At 37.2% G+C, this 23,898-nt stretch overlaps 1 protein-coding gene and 1 long non-coding RNA gene across 2 annotated transcripts in view; one reads left to right on the top strand and one right to left on the bottom strand.

The window, feature by feature from the left end:
* Positions 1-17,144, bottom strand: part of LOC111328113 (neuropeptide FF receptor 2-like) — a 27,188-nt gene extending 10,044 nt beyond the window's left edge. The window contains exons 1-2 of the mRNA XM_022932489.2: positions 15,628-17,144; positions 15,035-15,114 (exon numbers count right to left, since the gene is read on the bottom strand). The gene's annotated coding sequence lies outside the window, so the exon portion shown is untranslated. The remainder of the gene's footprint in view (positions 1-15,034; positions 15,115-15,627) is intronic.
* A 1,909-nt stretch (positions 17,145-19,053) lies between these two features.
* On the top strand, positions 19,054-20,532 carry LOC148723310 (uncharacterized). The gene is made up of 2 exons (XR_015991798.1): positions 19,054-19,235; positions 20,280-20,532. It is a non-coding gene; the product is annotated as an uncharacterized LOC148723310 (long non-coding RNA).
* The last annotated feature ends 3,366 nt before the right edge of the window (positions 20,533-23,898 follow it).

Genomic DNA, 23,898 nt, shown 5'->3' with positions numbered 1-23,898 from the left:
TGAAGACTGGATATGACTAAAAACCTTCTGGAAGGCAAAATCATTCCATTTTCTCGGGTATAACAAATTGTGCACAAATACCTTATCATGGACTTACTTTTAATTATTTGTATTACCTCAAAATGAGTCTATCCTCTCATAACTTAGAAATAGTAAAAATCTCAACATGAAGAAAATGCAGCCAGGAGAAGAAAGGTCCTTAACATATTTTTTAATAGAAGCTCTCAGTTGACCGGCATGTTTCCCATAAGCGAGGGATTTCAACAATCCTGAGTCAACTCGACGGAAAAGGGTGCAAAAACCTCCTATTCGTGGAAAATACAAATATTTGCTCTCCAGAGTTCAAGAAGATTAATGAAGAGTGGAAGGCTACTTTTACCGTTCGCTGCCGTTCAAAGAGCGCTGTCAAAGTCACGGCATTAAAAATCTGGTTTCCCTGACGCCAAATTTCAAGTCGAGCTTCACTCTTAACTTGCCACGTAAAGTAGTCATAACGGATTCATTCATACAATTCCATTCACCGAAAGCTATTTGCAATAAATACTGAGGATAAATACGTTCGAACAAACGGAAACAGTTCCAGAATAAACAGAATAAAACTGAATTCTTGAAATCATTGTGATATTGTTATCTGTTATAAATATAAATGATATTTCAAAGGTCTTGCATAGGTGATTTTGTGATACAAAGTAGACCTGAAACGAAATGTATTTAGACTCACCTTAGTTCCTTCGAACATTTCAAACGAACAAAATTCTTTCTTTGGCGACTCCCATCCGCACACCTCTTTTAAGCGTGCGCGCTTAGATTAACCACAAAGTCATATTTCCCTAATCGCGTCTGAAATAAGCTGTCTGTTTAAAAATATTCGTGGATTTGATTAAAAGCTATTAGAAACAGCTCAACCTGCTTTTTGTTCTTTTGAATGGGCCGACAGTGTGCAAAATTGAGTTAATTTTTCTTTAATTGAATTGTCCGCGAACTTTCCGTTCTTGGATGAGATATTTATGACAGAACAATGGATTACTTAAAAACGATTAAATATTCTTTGTTGGAATTAATAAGGACGGACCGTCAATAGTATAAAACCAAGCAAAAAAAAAAAAAAAAATCAGCACTCTTTTAGTGACTTATTGAGAAGTAATTCCAGTCTAGCAGTCTACGAATACTACGCAAACATCGATCCTTAAAGCGGGAGGGCTAACATTTTTTTTTTAACCTGTCATTTGTTATGTGCGGAAAAATCCATAAACATGTCAACGATACTTTAATTGCACCGTTCCGTAAAACACAACACTTTATTATTTGTTTACCCCCACTGTATTATAGAAATGAAGAAAACAACAAATCAGCAATGTCACTTTTGACTTTGTAGTTTCACAACCCGAGAATCTCGCTCGTGTTCTGCAACTAGATATAATAGGGACCTAAAGAAACCACGAAGACGACGGCAAAGAGGACATGGAAAAACAAGAGATCTACTTGGCAGAACAATAGCTCAGCACGTGCGTTTTGAAACTTTGTACATTTCTTAGCTGTCCTATGCAAAACAAAAACGTGAAATTGCCAAAATTTGCGTCGTCTGCGAACCGAAACCGCGGCGGCAAATTATTTTAATTTCCATTCGGAACTCAAAGGCTACTTCATACGTCAAGCCGAAGTTGAGCTGTGGCCCTGTATGAGACAGTAAGCTCGTGCAGCCATTTTAGAAATTCTAACTAAGAGTAGAAATTAATCTTTTAATCGAAGTCTTCCTTGACGTTGCCGTCGTGGTTTCTTAAGGTCCCTATTAGCACAAAATCGTGACGCGGTACAAAGAAAGTCGCCAAAATGATAGCTTTAAAACGACCGTAAGCGACAAGGCGGCTACAGAGCGAGGGTAGGGAGAGTTAACACGCTATATTCCTCCTTTTAATTTTTTTCTATTTCTTTTTTCGATAATTTTTCGTTTTTTTACAGTACTGTTGTAGAGCGTTTTCAAGGCTCGATATTTCAAGCATTTTTAGGTTTACCTTTTGTTTTATTAAGTCTCGCCTTTTCGCCCCTACGAGCTATTTTGATGAATTTATATTTTTGATCATTTATTTTTAGTGTGTGCTTGAACTTGGCTCAGCACTTACCGTGCTAGACATTTTAATCCTTTGTTATGGTTGAAGATAACTAGTTTGCTAGGTGGTCATGTTTGAGTTGGTAAAACTGACCTTGAGTTTTACCCACACTGAAACATGACCACCTAGCAAACTAGTTATCTTCAACCATAACAAAGGATTAAATTGTCTAGCACGGTAAGTGCTGAGCCAAGTTCAAGCACACACTAAAAATAAATGATCAAAACTATAAATTCATCAAAATAGCACGTAGGGGCGAAAAGGCGAGACTTAATAAAACAAAAGGTAAACCTAAAAATGCTTGAAATATCGAGCTGTGGGTCCAGCTTCAGATCAAAACCCTCACATGAGCAAATCTGAGATGAAACAAATTATTAGAGACGAATTCCGCGAATTAATGAGAAGCAATATCAATAATAGACCCAGTGGTTATAATCAGCGCTCAAACCAGAATTTTCAGCCAAGGAGTTCCAGGTCTCGTTTTGGCGATGCCGTTTGCTATAATTGTGGTCGAAAAGGACATACCTATTATTTTTGTCGTTCAAAACCTGATTCTAGGAATTTTCGTCGTGGTCGTGGTAGACAATTTTTATCAAAATAGGGATCAAAACACTTCTGACTGGCAGTCTAAGCAGCAGGGAAACTGAAAAGTGCCCCTGTCTCGTTAGAAAATGAACCCATGTTGCAGAGGATGGTACAGTCCCTATTAGGTTGGTTAATCCTTCTTTTAAACCAGTGAAAATTTACCGACGGACTCGTCTAGCTAATTTTGAGGAGATAGATCGCAACATAGCTACTTTCGAGTTGAACGCAAACGAAAAGCTACACGAAAGTCATTGTTCTCTTAGTAGTGACAGCGAACCAGAAGAAGGTGATTATTCTCAGTTGCCTGACTTGTCTGATAGTATACTGTCAGCTGATGAAAAAATGAAATTTCGTGATTTGTTTAGTAAATACCGTGATGTGTTCGCTTTTTCTGATACCGAATTAGGTAGAACGTCGTTACTACAGCACGTGATCGATACGGGTGACGCTACACCAGTTAAACAAATGCCATATCGCACTTCGCCTGAAGGTAAAAAAAGAGATCGATAGACAAGTGAAGGATATGCTAGAACGTGGAATTGTTCAAGAGTCAGTTAGTGCTTGGTCTTCGCCTGTTGTTCTAGTCAAGAAAAAAGATGGTTCTATGAGATTTTGCGTTGACTATCGTAAATTGAACAAAGTTACCAAAAAAGATAGCTTTCCTTTACCTCTGATTTCCGATACTTTAGATTCTTTAAGTGGAACAAATGTTTTTAGCACAATTGACACGAAATCAGGTTATTGGCAAATAGAACTTCATCCTTCTGCCAGAGAAAAGACTGCTTTTGCTACGCACAATGGCTTGTATGAATTCTTGGTAATGCCTTTCGGTCTTACAAATTCTGGACAGAGTTTCCAGAGACTTATGGGCCATATTTTGAGAGGATTGGAATATCGATTTGCATTTATATATATCGATGATATCATTATATTTTCAAAGTCGGTCGACGAACATTTGGTCCATTTAGAAGAAATTTTTAAAAGACTTCGTGAAGCTAATATCAAACTAAATCCAAAGAAATGTGATTTCGTTAGACAAAGGGTAGAATATCTTGGTCATATCGTAACTCCCGAAGGTATTAGTCCAAACCCAGAAAAGATTCGTGTTGTGCAGGAATTCCCTACTCCAACTAATCTCAAAGAACTCAGGAATTTCTTAGGTCTCGCTAATTATTACAGACGTTTTGTCAACGGTTTTTCTCATATAGCCAATCCTCTGAATGCATTGACTAAAAAGGGTGTTTCTTTCAATTGGACAGAAGAGTGTGCCGTCGCTTTCGACAAGTTGAAACGTGCTTTAGTGTCCGCTCCTATTTTAGCTTATCCTAACTTTAAAGGACCTTTTCTACTGTTTGTCGATGCTAGTTCTACAGGAATAGGATTTACCTTAGCTCAAGTCCAGGATGGTAAAGAAGTAGCGATTGCTTTTAACGGTCGCGGTTTGAGTAGTGCAGAGCGCAAGTATAGCACAACTGAGAGGGAAGCACTCGCGTTAATAGAAGGTATTAAGAAATTTCAGCCCTATCTTCAGAGTCGCCAATTTACAGTTGTTACTGATCACAGTTCGTTACGTTGGTTAATGAATGTTAAGGATGCTTCTGGTCGTCTTGCAAGATGGGCTTTACTTTTGCAACAGTACGATTTTGAAATTGTTCATCGCCCTGGCAATGCGGATAGTTTGTCTAGACGTCCTTATGACACAAGGGAATGTAATTCAATCCAAAAAGACGAGCCACCAGTAGCGAAAGTACGAGAATTACAAAGGCGTGATTTCGACCTTAGTGAGATAATCGATTACCTAGAAAATGATATTTTACCGTTAGACGATACTGCGGCGCGCAAGCTTTTACTTGAGACTGATAGTTTTTTACATCGGACATGATGGTTTACTTTACCATTTAGGCAACAATAGAAAGCGCAATTCTTGGGATTCATTTTCTCAGCTCGTTGTACCTCCAGCATTGAGATTTGAAATTTTTTCGAACATGCATGACCACGTTTCCGGTGCGCATTTTGGAGTCCATAAGACTTTCAATAAGGTAAAGCAACGTTATTGGTGGAAAGGAATGTACAAAGATGTTGAACATTGGTGTAAGTCTTGCACTGAGTGTTCCATGAGAAAATCCCCTAGGAATACCAAAAAGGCACCCTTACTTCCAATTCCAGTGGAGAATGCTTTTGATAGAGTAGCTGTTGATGTGTTGGGGCCTTTTCCACCTTCTAATAAGGGTAATAGGTACGTCGTCGTTTTCAGTGATTATCTTACTCGATGGTGTGAAGCATTTCCTGTTCCGAGCGTTGAAGCAACTGTAATTTCTCGTCTATTAGTGAATGAGATCATTGCCAGACATGGTGCACCTAGAGTTCTGTTGTCTGATAGAGGAAAAAATTTCTTATCTAAAGTGGTAGCAGATGTTTGTAAGGTCTTCCATATCCACAAAGTGAACACTTCCAGTTATCACCCGCAAACTGATGGCTTAGTTGAAAGATTTAACTCTACTTTATGTCAGTCACTTTCAATGTATGTCGCAAAGAATAAAAAAGATTGGGATGATTTTATACCGCTAGTTTTGTTTGCCCATAGAACGTCAATTTTAGAAGCCATTGGCGATTCTCCTTTTTACGTACTGTATGGCCGTGAGCCCCGTTTGCCTATGGATGTCAAGTATTTACCGCCAGTCGATGACGACGTTACTGCTTCAGTGTTTGAACACCGCAAACGAATTGTTGAAAACATTGAATTAGCACAAAATTTAGCTAGAGAAAATTTGCAGCGTGCTCAGCAGAAAATGAAGGATTATTATGATCAGAATACTAAAGAACCAGTGTTCGAACTTGGTCAACGTGTTTGGGTTTATCCACCTCGAACTAAAAAGGGTTTATCTAGGAAACTTTTGCACAATTGGTTAGGACCATACAGAATAGTAGAGCAATCATCTCCCGTTCATTTTCGTTTGAGCTCCGATACTAATAAGAAACTTACCTTTGCCGTGCATGCGAATCGAATGAAGCCATTTATCGATCCATCTTTACGACCAATTGAACCTCCACTAGTGGACGACCCTAATGAGCCTTACCTGGATGAGTCTGATATTCCAGATGACTGTTTTGAGTCGGAGGTTCCTCTCGATAAGAATGTTAGTCCTGAACCAGTTTCAGATACTACTAATTCAAGTTCACATTCAGACAATCAGGTCCAGCCTTGTTCGGATTCCTCAGAGAAAGACGACGATAGAATTTTCCAAGCTGAGCGAATTCTTAAATCTCGTAAAAAGAAAGGCAAAATGGAATACCTAGTTAAGTGGCATAACTTTCCCAAAAATCAGTCAACTTGGGAACCAGAGCAAAATATTTTAGATAGACGACTTGTTGATAATTTTAACAATTCGAGGAAGTGACTAGCTCCCACGTAATCAATTTATTTCTGTTTTGTTCTTCTCGAGAATTTCAGGATTTTAGGCAAATGTTTTTGTTTTCAAATGCAATTGGAGAGCTTTGTCGTTGATAAGGATGTTGCTGTCTGTAATATTGTCGTTAGTAGCCACCTTGTTGTTGAAAAGGAGGTTGTTGCTGCTACTGCTGCAACACGAATGAATTCTCTTGTAGTCGACTCATTCCTATTTTTGTTATCCCCCAGGAACTTCAACACTGTATGCAAAGATTTTCGTTTTTATATCAAATTAAAGGATTTTGGGTAAATGGATTCCAGGCTTGCATCCCGACCATTGCTTTATCTCACATTTGCCTTTGTTATTGTTCAATTTTTTTTGACGCATGCTCACAATTTTGACTCCCTCGTGCAGAAAGTAGAATTTTACCCCGCCCCGTTAATGATTGCTCATTCCCCTAAACCGCTTACCTTTTATACCGAGACAAAGCTTTTGAATATTCACACAGTCTTTAATTTTACGGAAATGGAGAGTACTTTTTCTATGAGTAATACATCCTGTTCCGCGCCTATGGGAAAGTTTTTCGATCAATTATTGCTGACAGTTCGAGGCTTCCAAAAGGTCGTTCGGCGACTTCTTTCTTTGCCAGGCTTTTCAACCCTAGTGGAGTGCGACACATATTTGCCAAGGTATTACCAGTTTACGGTAGGAAAAGTCTCCAGAACGTTGTGCCCAAGAGTCTATAAGAGCTCCGTTTCTGAATGCAAAACTTGGGCGTTAAAATTCTGTCGCGGTCATTCAGTTGACGAAAGACAGTGGTTACGAGGACAGAGTCGTACGCGACGTTCGAATTGGATGTGTCACGCAGGTGTTCTAGGTATTTTTCGTGCAATTTGAACCGGGACAGGACACAAATGTGAAAATAACCACATTAAGAACCTTAAGACCACTCTGAGAGCTCTAACTTACACTATGTCTATTTCACAAAGTATGATGCGAGTTCTCGACGGAAAAATTGTGTATTTATTCAAAATTACTGATCAGATGAACAGCAAACTAAACTTTTTATCTCAGGATTTAAAAATGGTTCAAAGTACCTTTAATGACTGGCAGAAACAGCTAGAAAAATTTTCCAATTCAGCCAAATGCCGCGCAGGAATGACAATGGAATTTCTTTCTAAGTATACCGCTGAAATTAATCGTGCTTTTGCCGCTTTTCTGAGACTTTTTGAAATCCAAGATACTTTGAGTCAGATATCCCATCTACATGAAAAATCATTAGTAGGCTATTCCGATTTACCTAAGTTTATGTCTTCCCACTTGTCTGCCAAACTTTCTACTGATCATTCATTGAGGTTAACTATAACAGCATTAGAACAAGGTTTGTCTGTTCTGGCTAGCCCAATGGTCGATGTCGAACACAGCGGTCAGGATTTGACTGTAGATATCTTACTGTTAGCACCAGAGATTACAGATAAAAATAGTTTCTGCGTCGTACAACATTTGACTCCACTCAAATTTAATATTTCGGGAAAATGTTTTTCAGGGCCTGTCCAACACACAAACCTTGCTTTAATTAATTGTCCAAATTCAAGGCAGGTAGTCTCTTTAGACGGATTAGATAGGTGTTTTAGAAGTGAAGTAGGTTTCTTATGCCCGAAGAATGTATTAAAGACAGTTTCTAGCTTGCAATGGTTAGGTTTTGCTTGGAATCCAGACCTGAAACTTTCTTTCCCGCGAAACCATCAACCAACTTCGAAGTGCGACCATATCCACCCATTGGCTTTCGTTCGGTATTTTCGCTAATGATCTATAGACCCCAAAATTGCACAATACTCTTGGTTCACCCGTGGTCATATCGGTTTGACAACTTGCCTTTATTTGCATACTAGGCTAACGGAACGAAGATATCACGAAAATTGTAAATGATCTTCTCTTCAGTAATTTAACGCACTGTACCTTTCTCCACTGAGTTTTGGCTTCTAAAAATCATAGACAAAGGAGAACTGCATGGAGAAGGAAGTGTCACTCACGCAATGGAGCGGCCCTGAAGCAGGCACTCTTTTAAAGATTTAGAAGCATTCGAACCAGCTTTCCAATAAAGGAATGAGAGAAAGTGACCCAATTACCTTCTAGAAGATACAGTTTGTATTTCACCTATTGTCCAAGGGTTAAATTGAAATCTATCAACTTTTATTGTCCAGTTAATTACACAAATTGTTTAAAATTTAGACAGTTTAGCCACGCAATGCACAGGAACCGAAGTTTAAGGGGCCGGGAAAAGCAGCAAAACGTAGAGATTGTCGCTAAAATGAAATAGTACCAGCGTAAATTATTAAAACAGTCCCACAGTGGTTAAAATACTCATAACAAATATAATATCTAAGTGTGAATAGGTTTGTAAAATACGTAAAGACCAGATCACTCAACTCTTTCCGCTCTTGTGACTCGTAAATCCGCTGAGGGACTTGGGAAAGCTTAATGCTTTTACTGTAATTGCTATCGTACTCAGCCGAATGGCAGTCGTTTAAATGTTGTTTAAAGCTAATCCTATCAAACTGTACCGTGTAAAAAGCATGCTGTTATGTTCCCGTTTCTCGTTCAAGAGATATAATATGAAAACTTTCTTTGTGGGGTAAAGCACCTAGGTGTTTAAAAGGAATCTAAAGCAAGTTATTTCAAAGCAAATTGACCGGTTGACACCGGTCAAAACAGCGCTTAAGTTTCTTTTTTCCGGGCGAGAAGTGTTGGGTTATTTTTACTTCGTGTCGAGAAACCTCTTCCATCATCAATAGGAATGCCGATTGTAGAAGCAGTGTAGTTTACTTTCATATGGTTTTCTAAAATTGCGCATACATAAAATATTTATGCCTGTATCTTATTGATTAAAAACTATCGAGATATCAAGTTGAAGGACAAAGATAAGGGAAAACCTCAAAAGGATTATTCAACTTTTCCAGACTTTTGAAACTCGAAATTGTAATATTTACCGAAGAGGAGTAAATAGCGCAGAAATGAAACATCGAAATATTATGAAGCTATTACGAAAATATAACATATGGAGCTTCAAGCTTAATGTTCTAAAAATTCCCTCTTCAGAATTTGCAGAGCCTGACTATCAATTCAGACTCTAAGCCGCTTAATGACGCATCTGCGTAATACAGATAAGTCGACACGTTCACCCAGTGGTCGATTAAAGATGACCTTAAAGCTTTTGTTATCATTCGGCAAAATCTTTTGAAGGTGCAGACGACAAAATTCTCTTAATTATGCTTAATGATATAAAATGAAAACGGGGCCGTGTAGAGTTACGCTGTATTATCAATTTTACCAAAGGGTTTCCTTAGGCTGTGGAGCCAAATGATTTCATTCGTCATGATTTGTAGTTGTTGACTGCTCGTGGTTTGCAAGAATATTAAAACGAAATTACATAACAGAGGCTGGGAAACTAATTTACCCCTCAAAAGAACTTGAGACTCCAATTACGGAGTGTTTTTATATACGAAAAGTCCTCAAGAAAAGCACTTTGTACAGACTGCTCAGATTCTAAAGAAAACTATATTTAACAAAGCCTATAACTAAACGAACAACACTAAGTTGTCTTGCTCAATACCGATATTGCCTCGTGAAGAAAGCGGCAAAACATTTTATTAAATAAAAAATGGGTCTTAAACTAGAAAAAAATAATTTTTACCTCAAATATCTCTCGTTTTAGCCTTGGAGGAATCAACTGGACAACACGGAAAATTTCACGTATAATCAAAGTTTGTTTCCTACATTCGTTTTTCATGATCAAAGCTACACCGTTGTAGCTTCACATTGCCCTTTGTCTAATTGATGTTGGAAAATTTTCCCGATAGAAATTGTTGTATATAGTCGTTTTCCTTTAGTTATTCTATAGAGCTTTTCCTAAGCGGTTTCTTTACACCTCACTCGGCATAAAAAATTAATTCATTTCCCGAAGTGGGTTCAAGTATCGCCTTCTTTCACGAATAGTTTTTCATAACACAGTAACACCCGGAAACAGTCATTTAACACGAAGCACTGACCAACTTAAAGCCACCGAATTCAGTTGAAGCCAACTACGCATATATCATGTCCACTGCTCCCACTTGTACAGGAAAAGCAACTGACAAAAAGAATTACCAAGGAAGCAGATTGGAGCCCGCAGTTGTTCTCTGTGGCACCTTTCGGCTTGAATAAGCGCCAGGAATTTCACTCCAAAAAAAGAATAAACTATGATTAATGTGGGAAATTTTTCCAAATTGGGCGGGCATCAAAGGTCCCGGTCTCAGCTTTGATTGGGAATTTTGGTACAATTCTTGCCTTATTTCAACGCTGGTTCCTTAACATTTTTAGTGGATTCAACGATTTTTTAATTTCTATGTTTGTTTTTCTCGTAGATTGTGATAATTTTTCGCGTAGTAACTACTGTTTTTGTTAATATGTGTCATCACGCCCTCTTTGTAAACGTATTTAAGGAGTTTGTAAGTTATTGTATTACAACTGATGAAGCTCTCGGATCGAAACGTTTTTTATTAAACTTTTTAGATTTTTTATTGAGTATATGTCTTCCTTCGCTCGAAGTTCTCCAATTTCGTGTGCCACAGTACTTCTTCTATTAGAAGAAGTACTGTGGCACTTCTTCTAATAGAAGAAGTACTGTGGCACACGAGAACGGACAACTTCGAGCGAAGGAAGACATATACTCCATAAAAAAAATCTAAAAGATCTATATATATATAGGAAAAATATTGTAGTACACGAGGACGGACAACTTCGAGCTAAGAAAGACATATACTCAAATAAAAAGTCTAAGAAAGTTTAATAAAATACATTTCGGTCCGAGACCTTCATCAGTTGTGAACAGGTAACTGATGAAGGATGACAGACAACTGATGAAGGACAACTGATGAAGGTCTCGGACCGAAACGTATTTTATGAAACTTTCTTAGACTTTTTATTTGAGTATATGTCTTTCTTAGCTCGAAGTTGTCCTTCCTCGTGTACTACAATATTTTTCCTACTATTTATCGAGGTTTGGACTGTGAATCCCCTTGGATCCTTCTGGCGCGGTGTCACTGTTGGCTCGAGGCCTTTTAACTTATATATATATATATATATATATATATATATATATATATATATATATTACTTGAAACCAGTTCAAGACATCAGGAGTTGATCGTTTTGCAATTGCTCCTCCAAGAGTTGATCGCTCTTTGAGATCCATTCACCACGAGAAAAGATAATACATAGATAATCTAGGAATGGGAGGAAATCCTCATCAACTTGAAAGTGCTCGATCGCTGAAATAGAGCAATGAATTATAATCCAAGAGTTGGTTATTCGCTCATTTATTCGCTACTCTGAGTTTCATGCTTCATGCGAATTTGCTTCCTTCAAATTTGAGTATTGCTCATGTAATTAGTATGCTCCTGAGGAAGACAGAGACTGTCGAAACGTCGAGCTAATAAACCAACAAAGCTACATTGGAGTTGGCCTCTTGACCATCACACTTCTGCTTTTTATAAACTATCAAAGTGCTCAATAGTTGGACTAGAGCAGTAGATAATATTATCAGCAACGAATTGGGTTATTTGGTCCAAGACATTTAATTGAGTTAATTTTTTCTTTAATTGAATTGTCCGCGAACTTTCCGTTCTTGGATGAGATATTTATGACAGAACAATGGATTACTTAAAAACGATTAAATATTCTTTGTTGGAATTAATAAGAACGGACCGTCAATAGTATAAAACCAAGCAAAAAAACAAAAAATTCAGCACTCTTTTAGTGACTTATTGAGTAGCAATTCCAGTCCAGCAGTCTACGAATACTACGCAAACATCGATCCTTAAAGCGGGAGGGCTAACATGTGTTTATTTTTTTTTTAACCTGTCATTTGTTATGTGCGGAAAAATCCATAAACATATCAACGATACTTTAATTGCACCGTTCCGTAAAACACAACACTTTATTATTTGTTTACCCCCACTGTATTATAGAAATGAAGAAAAAAACAAATCAGCAATGTCACTTTTGACTTTGTAGTTTCACAACCCGAGAATCTCGCTCGTGTTCTGCAACTAGATATAATAGGGACCTAAAGAAACCACGAAGACGACGGCAAAGAGGACATGGAAAAACAAGAGATCTACTTGGCAGAACAATAGCTCAGTACGTGCGTTTTGAAACTTTGTACATTTCTTAGCTGTCCTATGCAAAACAAAAACGTGAAATTGCCAAAATTTGCGTCGTCTGCGAACCGAAACCGCGGCGGCAAATTATCTTAATTTCCATTCGGAACTCAAAGGCTACTTCATACGTCAAGCCGAAGTTGAGCTATGGCCCTGTATGAGACAGTAAGCTCGTGCAGCCATTTTAGAAATTCTAACTAAGAGTAGAAATTAATCTTTTAATCGAAGTCTTCCTTGACGTTGCCGTCGTGGTTTCTTAAGGTCCCTATTAGCACAAAATCGTGACGCAGTACAAAGAAAGTCGCCAAAATGATAGCTTTAAAACGACCGTAAGCGACAAGGCGGCTATAGCGCGAGGGTAGGGAGAGTTAACACGCTATATTCCTCCTTTTAATTTTTTTCTATCTCTTTTTTCGATAATTTTTCGTTTTTTTTTTACAGTACACGCTTACGATTGAAATTCAATCTTAATAGGTTCGGTATTTTCGCTAATGACTTATAGACCCCAAAATTGCACAATACTCTTGGTTCACCCGTGGTCATATCGGTTTGACAACTTGCCTTTATTTGCATACTAGGCTAACGGAACGAAGGTATCACGAAAATTGTAAATAATTTTCTCTTCAGTAATTTAACGCACTATACCTTTCTCCACTGAGTTTTGGCTTCTAAAAATCATAGACAAAGGAGAACTGCATGGAGAAGGAAAGCGTCACTCACGCAATGGAGCGGCCCTGAAGCAGGCACTCTTTTGAAGATTTAGAAGCATTCGAACCAGCCTTCCAATAAAGGAATGAGAGACAGTGGCCCAATGACCTTCTAGAAGATACAGTTTGTATTTCACCTATTGTCCAAGGGTTAAATTGAAATCTATCAACTTTTATTGCCCAGTTAATTACACAAATTGTTTAAAATTTAGACAGTTTAGCCACGCAATGCACAGGAACCGAAGTTTAAGGGGCCTGGAAAAGCAGCAAAACGTAGAGATTGTCGCTAAAATGAAATAGTACCAGCGTAAATTATCAAAACAGTCCCACTTGATTACGAGTCAGTGAGTGGTTAAAATACTCATAACAAATATAATATCTAAGTGTGAATAGGTTTGTAAAATACGTAAAGACCAGAACACTCAACTCTTTCCGCTCTTGTGACTCGTAAATCCGCTGAGGGACTTGGGAAAGCTTAATGCTTTTACTGTAATTGCTATCGTACTCAGCCAAATGGCAGTCGTTTAAATGTTGTTTAAAGCTAATCTTATCAAACTATACCGTGTAAACGAATACTGTTATGTTCCCGTTTCTCGTTCAAGAGATATAATATGAACATTTTCTTTATGGGGTAAAGCACCTAGGTGTCTAAAAGGAATCTAAAGTGAGTTATTTCAAAGCAAATTGACCGGTTGACACCGGTCAAAACAGCGCTTAAGTTTCTTTTTTCCGGGCGAGAAGTGTTGTGTTATTTTTACTTCGTGTCGAGAAACCTCTTCCATCATCAATAGGAATGCCGATTGTAGAAGCAGTGTAGTTTACTTACATATGGTTTTCTAAAATTGCGCATACATAAAAGATTTATGCCTGTATCTTATTGATTAAAAACTATCGAGATATCAAGTTGAAGGACAAAGATAAGGGAAAACCTCAAAAGGATTATTCAACTTTTCCAGACTTTTGAAACTCGAAATTGTAATATTTACCGAAGAAGAGTAAATAGCGCAGAAATGAAACATCGAATTATTATGAAGCTATTACGAAAATATAACATATGGAGCTTCAAGCTTAATGTTCTAAGAATTTTCTCTTCAGAATTTGCTGAGCCTGACTATCAATTCAGACTCTAAGCCGCTTAATGACGCATCTGCGTAATACAGATAAGTCGACACGTTCACCCAGTGGTCGATTAAAGATGACCTTAAAGCTTTTGTTATCATTCGGCAAAATCTTTTGAAGGTGCAGACGACAAAATTCTCTTAATTATGCTTAATGATATAAAATGAAAAAAGGGGCCGTGTAGGGTTACACTGTATTATCAATTATACCAAAGGGTTTCCCTAGGCTGTGGAGCCAAATGATTTCATTCGTCATGATTTGTAGTTGTTGACTGCTCGTAGTTTGCAAGACTATTAAAACGAAATTACATAACAGAGGCTGGGAAACTAATTTACCCCTCAAAACAACTTGAGACTCCAATTACGGAGTGTTTTTATATACGAAAAGTCCTCAAGAAAAGCACTTTGTACAGACTGCTCAGATTCTAAAGAAAACTATATTTAACAAAGCCTATAACTAAACGAACAACACTAAGTTGTCTTGCTCAATACCGATATTGCCTCGTGAAGAAAGCGGCAAAACATTTTATTAAATAAAAAATGGGTCGTAAACGAGAAAAAAAAAATTTTACCTCAAATATCTCTCGTTTTAGCCTTGGAGGAATCAACTAGACAACACGAAAAATCTCACGTATAATCAAAGTTTGTTTCCTACATTCGTTTTTCATGATCAAAGCCACACCGTTGTGGCTTCACATTGCCCTTTGTCTAGCTGATGTCGGAAAATTTTCCCGATAGAAATTGTTGTATATAGTCGTTTTCCTTCAGTTATTCTATAGAGCTTTTCCTAAGCGGTTTCTTTACACCTCACTCGGCATAAAAAATTAATTCATTTCCCGAAGTGGGTTCAAGTATCGCCTTCTTCCACGAATAGTTTTTCATAACACAGTAACACCCGTAAACAGTCATTTAACACGAAGAACTTACCAACTTAAAGCCACCGAATTCAGTTGAAGCCAACTACGCATATATCATGTCCACTGCTCCCACTTGTACCGGAAAAGCAACTGACAAAAATAAATAGTTGTATCAGCTATACGGATCTAAGGTTCTGTAAATGGTTTAATTGGTTTACATCCTCTCGTCTTGTTTATAGTCATTTACATCATATAAGGGTTGTAATAGTTTTCACATTTGATCAAGACTCTTTTTGATCTATCTAACCTGAAACTTGCTAAATTAAACATGTCTTTCACTGCATCGATAGGGCTTACTTTTACACTCCAGTCCATCATCATGGTTCATTCACCCTTTAAATCGCTACCTTGCATTTTGTTATTCTTCGTGCAAAGGTGTTTTGACTATGTGCGTCATTAGGCTGGTTTGATTGGATAGTAACTTACCTTGTTGATTTATCTATTTTCCCAGTGTCAATAACTGCTGCACCTAAATTAGTTTTGGTTACTACGATACTGGAGTAGTTTTCGTGAAACATCTTTGCTTTTATCTCTCGCTTCTACTTCAGTTAGCAAAACTATGGTTACTAATGGTAGATTGTACTCCATCTATTCATTTTTTACCTGTGTATTCCGTTGCTCCAACTCTTTCGAAAAACCAAGGTGCTCTGACCTTAGGCGTCGCAATCTACTTCAAGTATCAGTCAGTGAATTGAAAACACTTGCTTATCCTTCGCCAAGTAACACTAAGAGACAAATAATTCAGAGATTCTTGTTGAGCTTGTCTAAACTGACTATGTTATGATGCTCAGCAGTCAAGCAAACCCACATCGGCTTAGTTATCCTGGTTCCTCTGACGACAGTTTAAACTTGATTTCGATCTGGCGGGCGATTTGGATAGATTTTAGTATCTGACACGAACGATGTGTACCCTTCAAATGGCCATGCGTCATTACCGCATGACTTTAGGAGACCACCCAGCTGGAAAACACCGCACTTGCCACTGCTAATGGTTAATTCTAAAATTCTCAAATAATAATGAGCTCTTTATGGAATGTATTATTAGAATTTAGGACTTTCTTTCCATATGAAGACAGAGTAACTTGGAGAATTGATAACAGATTTCGTGAAGACAATGTGAGGTGAAGATCATTGTCAATCTTTTCAGGGTAGGGCGTAACATTCGTTTTTGGAAAACAACAAAGAATAACAATTTACTTCTCACAAGTTTAATGCAATGATTCGGCCGAAGGGTGCAAACTGATCAGCTCGGAAAACTTATCTTAATATATCACAAAATGGTTTCGCTAAAGAGGAGATGCTTATCACATCTTTGGATAGAAATAGATAAAGGAAAAGCTTACGGAAAACCTTGCTTTCAGGAATGAAGTACATGGATGCAAAAATGCATCCAAATGATAATTAAAGTTTACCTACGTTCCTGTTGAAAGAATTTGTTGCCGCGTAGCGATGAATCTTGTATATGTAACTCGGCTGGGTCTAGATTAGGACTTATGAATAAGCTGAACTGTTAGTCTTTTTATAATCAGAGCGATTACGGCTCTTGTCAGTCAATAGGCATTGTTCAACGTACGCGTTGATGTGTATGGAAAAAAATAAAATTGCCTCTGATGGATGTTGAACAAACGAACCAAAATGTTGTAGAGTTATAATAGTTATCGACAGAAAATATCTGTAGACTTATTTGAACCGTTTTAATTCACTTCAGACTCGCCTGAAACAATTCCTGATAATCATCATTTGCATAAGACTAATGACAAAACAAGTTGAGACTATGATATTAACTTTACTGATTCAGTGTCAATCACTCTTCTTTCATGATCCATAATTCATTTGCTTCTGAATCTTGATTAATTCTTAATATCATGCGTGCTCATGCTAAATTTTGAACGACACAGACTGGGTTCTCGACTTAGCGCTCCAATCATGGCATTTCCCGTCAGAAAAAGTCGTGAAATTTCGTGTCTTCTTCATTCGCAGTGGAACTCTTCAAACACGCCAGCCGCGTTTAAACCCCCTATCTGTGGAACTATATATTTATATAACAAGTCTTGGAATCCAGGGTTAATTTCTCAGACTGTATTTGAATCGCACCTAAGATAAAATGAATAATTCGCCTTCAACTGGGAAAATAGGTTTTTCTTCTCTCAATTAAGTTGAAGACTTATTCGGCTGAGAGAAACTAACCCTGAGCAGATTGTGACTGCTTGCCGGGATGGAATTTTTATGAATTCCATTAATAACGATGGAGCCGCAGGGGCTGGAATAAAAACACTCATGGCACTTGAAAAGTTTATCCTTCTACCCTCATCCTACCAGTTATTCGTAATAGAAACGGTACAACAATGAGCTAGCAATATAAATCATGATCATAACGCGGTGAAGTGATCAGGGTTGAAAATAGCCTGGTAAACCGTATAAGTCATTAACTTTTTGGTTTAGTATATTGTTAGACTTGATTTCATATTTCTGAGTACAATGGAAAGAAACCAGCTTGAGAATTGAAAATTAAACACGATATATTCCAGGGGGAGGAAATCTGGATAAAGTTAGAACGAGATATAGAGTCAAAACACTAAGCAATTTGTAAATGTGCCTAAACAAAATCAGCTCGACGACAACTTGACAGCTTGCAAACTCAGTTTGTAGAGTGCGCAATGGCGAAAAAACATACAATATTTTTAAGAGCTGGATATTTAGCATAGAAGCAAAAGCAAAGACAGTCTATTTTATGACATTTGTTGAAACAAATTTGAACTTGAAATAAATGAACTTTACTAGTCGTACAAGCGCAAATGGATAAACAGTCCCTTGTCCATTTATTTCGAATACCAATAGGTCCTATCCTCAGGTGTAAGTTACTGTTTGTTGAAAGTGTTCAACACTATATCGATGTTTGAACAGTATTTGGTAAGAAACGTTGAAGTTCCATCCTAAGTAGTTCAAACTAGTTACCCATAACAAGAGGAATTCAATGTGTGTTCTTTCTAAATCGCAACGGTGTAGTTTTGATAATGGCACACTTCCACTTTCTTTTCAGATTTCCGTCTAATTTCTGCAGAGTTCAAATTCATTTCTTCTGGGAGACAAAAAAATGGAACTGACACCCACTCATTCCTGCTCAAGTCACTTGAAACCCAATAGAAGTTCATGCGTTCCCAATAGAAGTTCATGCGTTCCTCTAAATAGCTAACCATGCACCGTTGAAAGTCAGCAATCAGGAAATTTTTAAGAATACTGAAAAATTTTTTAGTTGCGTTCTCAAATAAACCAATCCTTCGAACAGATAAAATAACACCGTTGAGCAGGTGAGGAAACACTTACATTGTAAAAATAACGACTTCTCACTTTTAATTACACAGAATTACGTGTATTGAATTTAACAGCCAGGATGCGTGATTTCCTTTTTTCTCAGACAAATGATATTACAGTACGTTCTAAGTTTGACAGAGAAGATAATTTAAGGCTTTGCGAGCTTTTAGTTCACTGTGGCGATTTAGACGTTCGCAACACGTGTCTAAGTTCATTTCACCTTACCGCAGATTAAGCCTATTGCGAAGGCCAGTTACTTTAAAAGACCGTCATCTTTCATAACGCTGATATTTTTATAGAGCTCGCTTAATTTGTTGTTCAAATATCCAACACGGTTACCTGCTTTAATCTAAGCCATCTAAGGCAAACAGTAATAATTATTCTTTAGTGGTGAAACACCTGTAAAAATTGACTGCGGCAAACTGACAAATGAAGTATTCTTGGCCTCAATCATCGTAAAGAATTTTCTTTAATACAGAACGTCAAACAGGAAAAAAATAGATAAAAGTTGCGCAGATGAACTCCTAGCTAAACTTTCCTCGGCAGTTACGAAATATTTTTATTAATGAAAAGGATTTTGAAACTTCATAAAATCAATAAAACCCTAAGCAAACAAAACGGATGTCACGTCTCTGTAAATATATCCTCTTGCGTAAGTGACAACTAAAAACAATTTCCTGTCATGTGGAAAGCCACTCATTATAAAAAGAGTACTTACTGTTGAAAATGAACAAATAACGTTGGCTACGACAATGGAAATCAAGATCTTTCCATTGCTCCTGTGTGCCTTGATTCTTCTTTGGACAACAAGAGAAGTCCACGGGTACACTTCTCCGTGGACTCATGGAAGTGGCGGCGATAACACGGGCAGGAGGAAGAAAACTGAAATTTGGGCGAAAGTGAGTTCTATTTCACCTGCTTCAAAATGAGTTCCCTTACCTTGTCTGTTATTGTGAGTTCGATGTAACGTACTTTGAGTTCAAATCCTGTAGCTTTCCTATTAGGTGACGTAAAACAACAGACGGTATTTCTCCCTTAACTTGTAAGCCAGCGTTTTTCCTGTCTCCCTCCGCTTAACTTGAACATGTCAGCGTTTTTTTCTGTCTTATAATTTATTAATCGCTCGAACAAGATAGAAGTAAACGCAGATCTAGTGCAGTTTATTATTGTTTTGACTTCAGTCTCCGGCAACGCAAGGATTGCCTCACCATCATCTGTGGGACACCAGCAAAGTTTATTAAACAGAAAAAATGATTTGAACTAAGAACCAAAAAAAAGTAAAAAAGAAAAAAAAAACTTAAACGAGTTGAGTTTTCTTACTCTCTGCTTGTTTCCATACCTTACAAAAGGCTCGGGTATAATGTAAACTTCAGTAATTGCTTTGGGTTGGAAAAGAGACGGCATTCCTGCTTCATATTGTCAAATTTGAACCAATTGCAGACTTGTAAAATAATTCTTAGCCTTAAGGAAATTAAAATACGCCAAGAAACGGCTGAAATATTCGTGACTCAGGGCTCTTTATGATAATTGACCACACCGGTCAAAGACAAGAGACGTTAAGGAATTTAACCAAAAAAGAACTAACACCGCATGAGAAAAAGATATCTGCTCAATGAGAGCTTATGCCCTGGGTGGGCTCCATAATCCATAATTCAAAGCAAGATTAATAAGATTTATGATCTTCAACAAGTCCTCGCAATTCAAACTTAATTATTCATTAAAAAAAGCATCAATCCTTTTAAATTTATAAAAGTCAATCGTGTTTGTGTATCAATTCATTGTATTGTTCCGTACCTGTTTCTGATATTATTCTTTGTTTCTACATGAGTCTTCGTGCGTTCAATGCAACAAAAGCTCGAAAATGAAGTGATCGGGTCTTATGAATTTTCAGTGCTCTTCTCTTTGAGAAGGTTAATTATCATTTTACTTTATCTGTTATCTAGAGCAATTTTGCAAGAGCACCAGGGTGTACAATCGACTTGTGTTTGATTGCAAAGAGGCTTGGCTGTGACAATGATGTCAGACGAGACGAAGCAAATGCAGAAATATGATGTCACCCGACAATAATTTAGTTCATTTGAATTTGAGCAATAAAAATCGGCTAAGAGATCGTATTTAGTCAAAACGACGCGCAGGCAATCTGTCATTTACATTAAGAAGAGTTTAAATAAAATGAGACACAGAAATTTGAGCTTATCAATTTGTAGAACTGTGTGTTAACTTGAACTTTTTGTGGAATAATAGAATCACAGTGGCAACATTTAAAGGTTAATATAAATTCAAAACCTCTTATTCTAACCCAAACACTAAAGGGTACATTTTAACTTCTTTAATTCATTTTGTATTTAATCATGATCTAATTGGAAATTCAAGCTTACTTAGATGGAGATAGCCTTCGAGATTTTAAACGCAACTGATTTTCTCCAAAGGCAAAGAGAATTTATCGATGCACAGAAGCACAGTAAAAAGGACCGGTGTTGGCAGAAAGCGAAAACAAGGGAACTTTTCTAGGTTTTGAGAAAGTGAAAGCCCATTTGATATAATTGTTTAGTGTTTATGCCAACTTAAATTATGATGAAATACATTTAAGAAAAATGGATCGACAAAACGAAAACTATTTACAGTCCACCACTCCAGGTATATTTCCTTGCCTACACGGTGTACCTCCATTGATCAGAATTGCGCAAAACAAGGGAAGGTAATAGAAAAAAAAAGAAACAATGAGGAAAAACTAAGCAAAGGAGAAAAATATAATCACGTACAGAAATAAAGATAAAAAAAATAACTCAATAAAAAAAGGAAAAACATATATCAGTCAAAAGTCGTTAAACAAATGGGGGCTTTTACTTTCAGGATATCATTACCCCCGTTACTGAGCTAAATGAGGGAAACTCTGTTTACCCATAATTGGACTAAGAACTGTCCTGGAATATGCTATTGCTACTTTTCACAAGAAGTATTGCAGGTTGATTTCTGTATTTCAAAATTCGTCGTCAATACGTACAACATAACAGTATCAACAATATATCAGCGCACAATGAAGTTAGCTAACAAGGAAGTTTTTTTTAAAATTTAGCGCAGAATGCAGAAGGCAATTGCATAAACCGACTGAATTTCATCTTTCTTTCGAGTAGTTCTAATGAACCTTCGACGGTCTAGATATTCCGCAAAATCGACAACAACAATTTCGATAAGCATATGTTGTTAACTTTATTCTTTTGGAGAGAAATTGCTAGCTTCAAAGCTGCTTCTACTTTAGTGAACTGGTTGAAACTGAAACGCAGCACTTCTTCAATCGAAAAGTGCTCTAACGCATTTTATAAATTCAATTTTCTATTTACATGTAGGCTCCATCTTATGAAAATGATTAATGTCTAAGTAACCTACCTTTCAATAACAGGCAGAGCTGAGCGATCAAGAAAGAGAAAGGCAATTCTTTAGTCTTGTCCTAATGTTTTCCCCTCGGTTTGAATCGAAGAATCGGTAAAACAAACAACGAAAAACAGACCAATTATTCATATCAAGGCGACAAATGTCTCTTGACCCAACAGCTGTTAAGCTGCAGCTGATTAACTTTCTTGGCATAATGACGAGCGTCACTAAAACGAAGCAAAACTCAAAGAAAAATACAGATAAACTCCCCTACTGTTACTATCTCCGAAGAAAATTCAAATCTTGAGATTTACCATATCATGTGGTACACTATGGTTTTTCAACTTTTCCTATAATCAATTGACCGAGGCCCTGAATAGAAAGCAATATGCATTTAAACTCGCTTTTGGGATTTTATTTACATACATCATCATTAGTTCAACCAAAAGTGCAGGCGTTATGTAAGTGAAAATCGTTCCTTTCCACATAAGGGGGCCATTTTGCGTCACTTACTAATGACTTTGAAAGTTGCTAACCGTCACGTCATTTGTAATGCATCTTCCGGTTGATTAGTTCTAAGTTTTGTGTTTTGGACTAATGGCAAAATTTCCCATAACTGTAGAAAGACTGTTTCTATTGTCATGATGAGCGATCCCAAACAAAGAACAAAGAGCAGAAAAAACAAAGAATAGCGCACGATTACAGCGATGAAATTTGGAACCTTCGAAATGCCTCAGAACTAAATGACATTTATCACGACAGTTTTTGCTATTCAAAGACAGCGCGATCAGTGAGCAGTGAATAAATTTCGCGTCGGAAATTCACAAGGCTATTCTTGTCATAAGTAATACCGAAAGTAAACGTTTGAAGTTGTCCCTCATTAGTATGTTGATTAAATGGAAGATTCAATCGTGGCATTGAGCTAATGTGTTTCTTTTTCTTATTCCAAGCTTTTGCCTACCTACTGCATCGTCAGGGAATGTCTGGAGTCAGTAATCTTTAGCGTTAGTTTAGCGTTAGTAAAGAAGTAAATGGCGCTTTCCTGCATGAGCCAGTTCACCTGATCACAAATGTGTGTGAAAATGATAGCAAATTTACACCAAAGTTAAAACACGTTTTAAAATTGTTTAGACAAACATTTGACGGTTGGCAGATAAATTTTTTAACGACTAACAATTTGCGGTTATTAGGAACATGTTCCTCATAACAGGTTAAATAAAAGTTTTCACTTTTTTTATAATTTATACTCAGATTTATTCAATCTTTCTCTTAACTGAAGTGGATTCCTACATCTCTAACTATAATTATTGTTAATTTTGGTTACCGTTATTAAGGTGCAGACAGAATTATCACTATCGCAGTATGCACCACGCTGGTTACTATATTAACGGTAGTAACTTAGCGCTATGTATAGTATCTATGTTAGAGTAGTGAAGCATCGGAGCGCTCCATTCGATTCGCATTTTTTTTTTACCGACTCTCGTGAAAGCAGGAAAAAATATCTTTTTGAAACATGACCAGAACTTTGCGGCCCTGACTATCCTAATTCTGAGCACAGCACGTAAAAAGCACGAACGAAACTAGACCGCTCACGGGGGATGTACCGAACGTGAACGCAAGCGCTCGCTTTTCATGTTCTTCGCTTAAAAAAATAAAATCATACGAGAGATAAAACGGCTGTGGAAAGACCATGATTAATAGATTAATACATGTAATCCTGGTAATAACGTATCGCAAGAGGTGAAGATTTCACAAGCGTCTTACCGTTTTACTTGAGTAGCTATGTTATCATTTTCAGTTTTCTCATTAATTGTTTTCACCAGCTGGTACTATGGCCTCTCGCAAAATGCAATAGCATTGTCGCCCTTTGTGATACCTGTCGCACTTAGTCATAAAAAAAAGCTAAGCTGTCTCACTTTGTATAATAAAAGGCCGCTGCAAGTTCTAATAAAATAAGCTGTCGCACTATGATAATAACCATTATTCATTTTATCATCGTTCTCATTCTCGTCAACATCACCATCATTATTACTGTTGATAGCATTTTCCATTTTTATTATAATTATTGCTATTATTATCATCCTTGGTAAGGACGATGATAATTATTGGGTCTACTTTCCTCCTCACCATGCCGACCAAGTTCACAACAAACTGCCACATCTTATTTACAAAGTGAGATGGTTTATTTTT

Source organism: Stylophora pistillata, chromosome 9, assembly GCF_964205215.1.
Source record: "Stylophora pistillata chromosome 9, jaStyPist1.2, whole genome shotgun sequence".
Taxonomy (NCBI): Eukaryota; Metazoa; Cnidaria; class Anthozoa; order Scleractinia; family Pocilloporidae; genus Stylophora; species Stylophora pistillata.
This window is presented reverse-complemented; position numbering and strand designations above follow the sequence as displayed.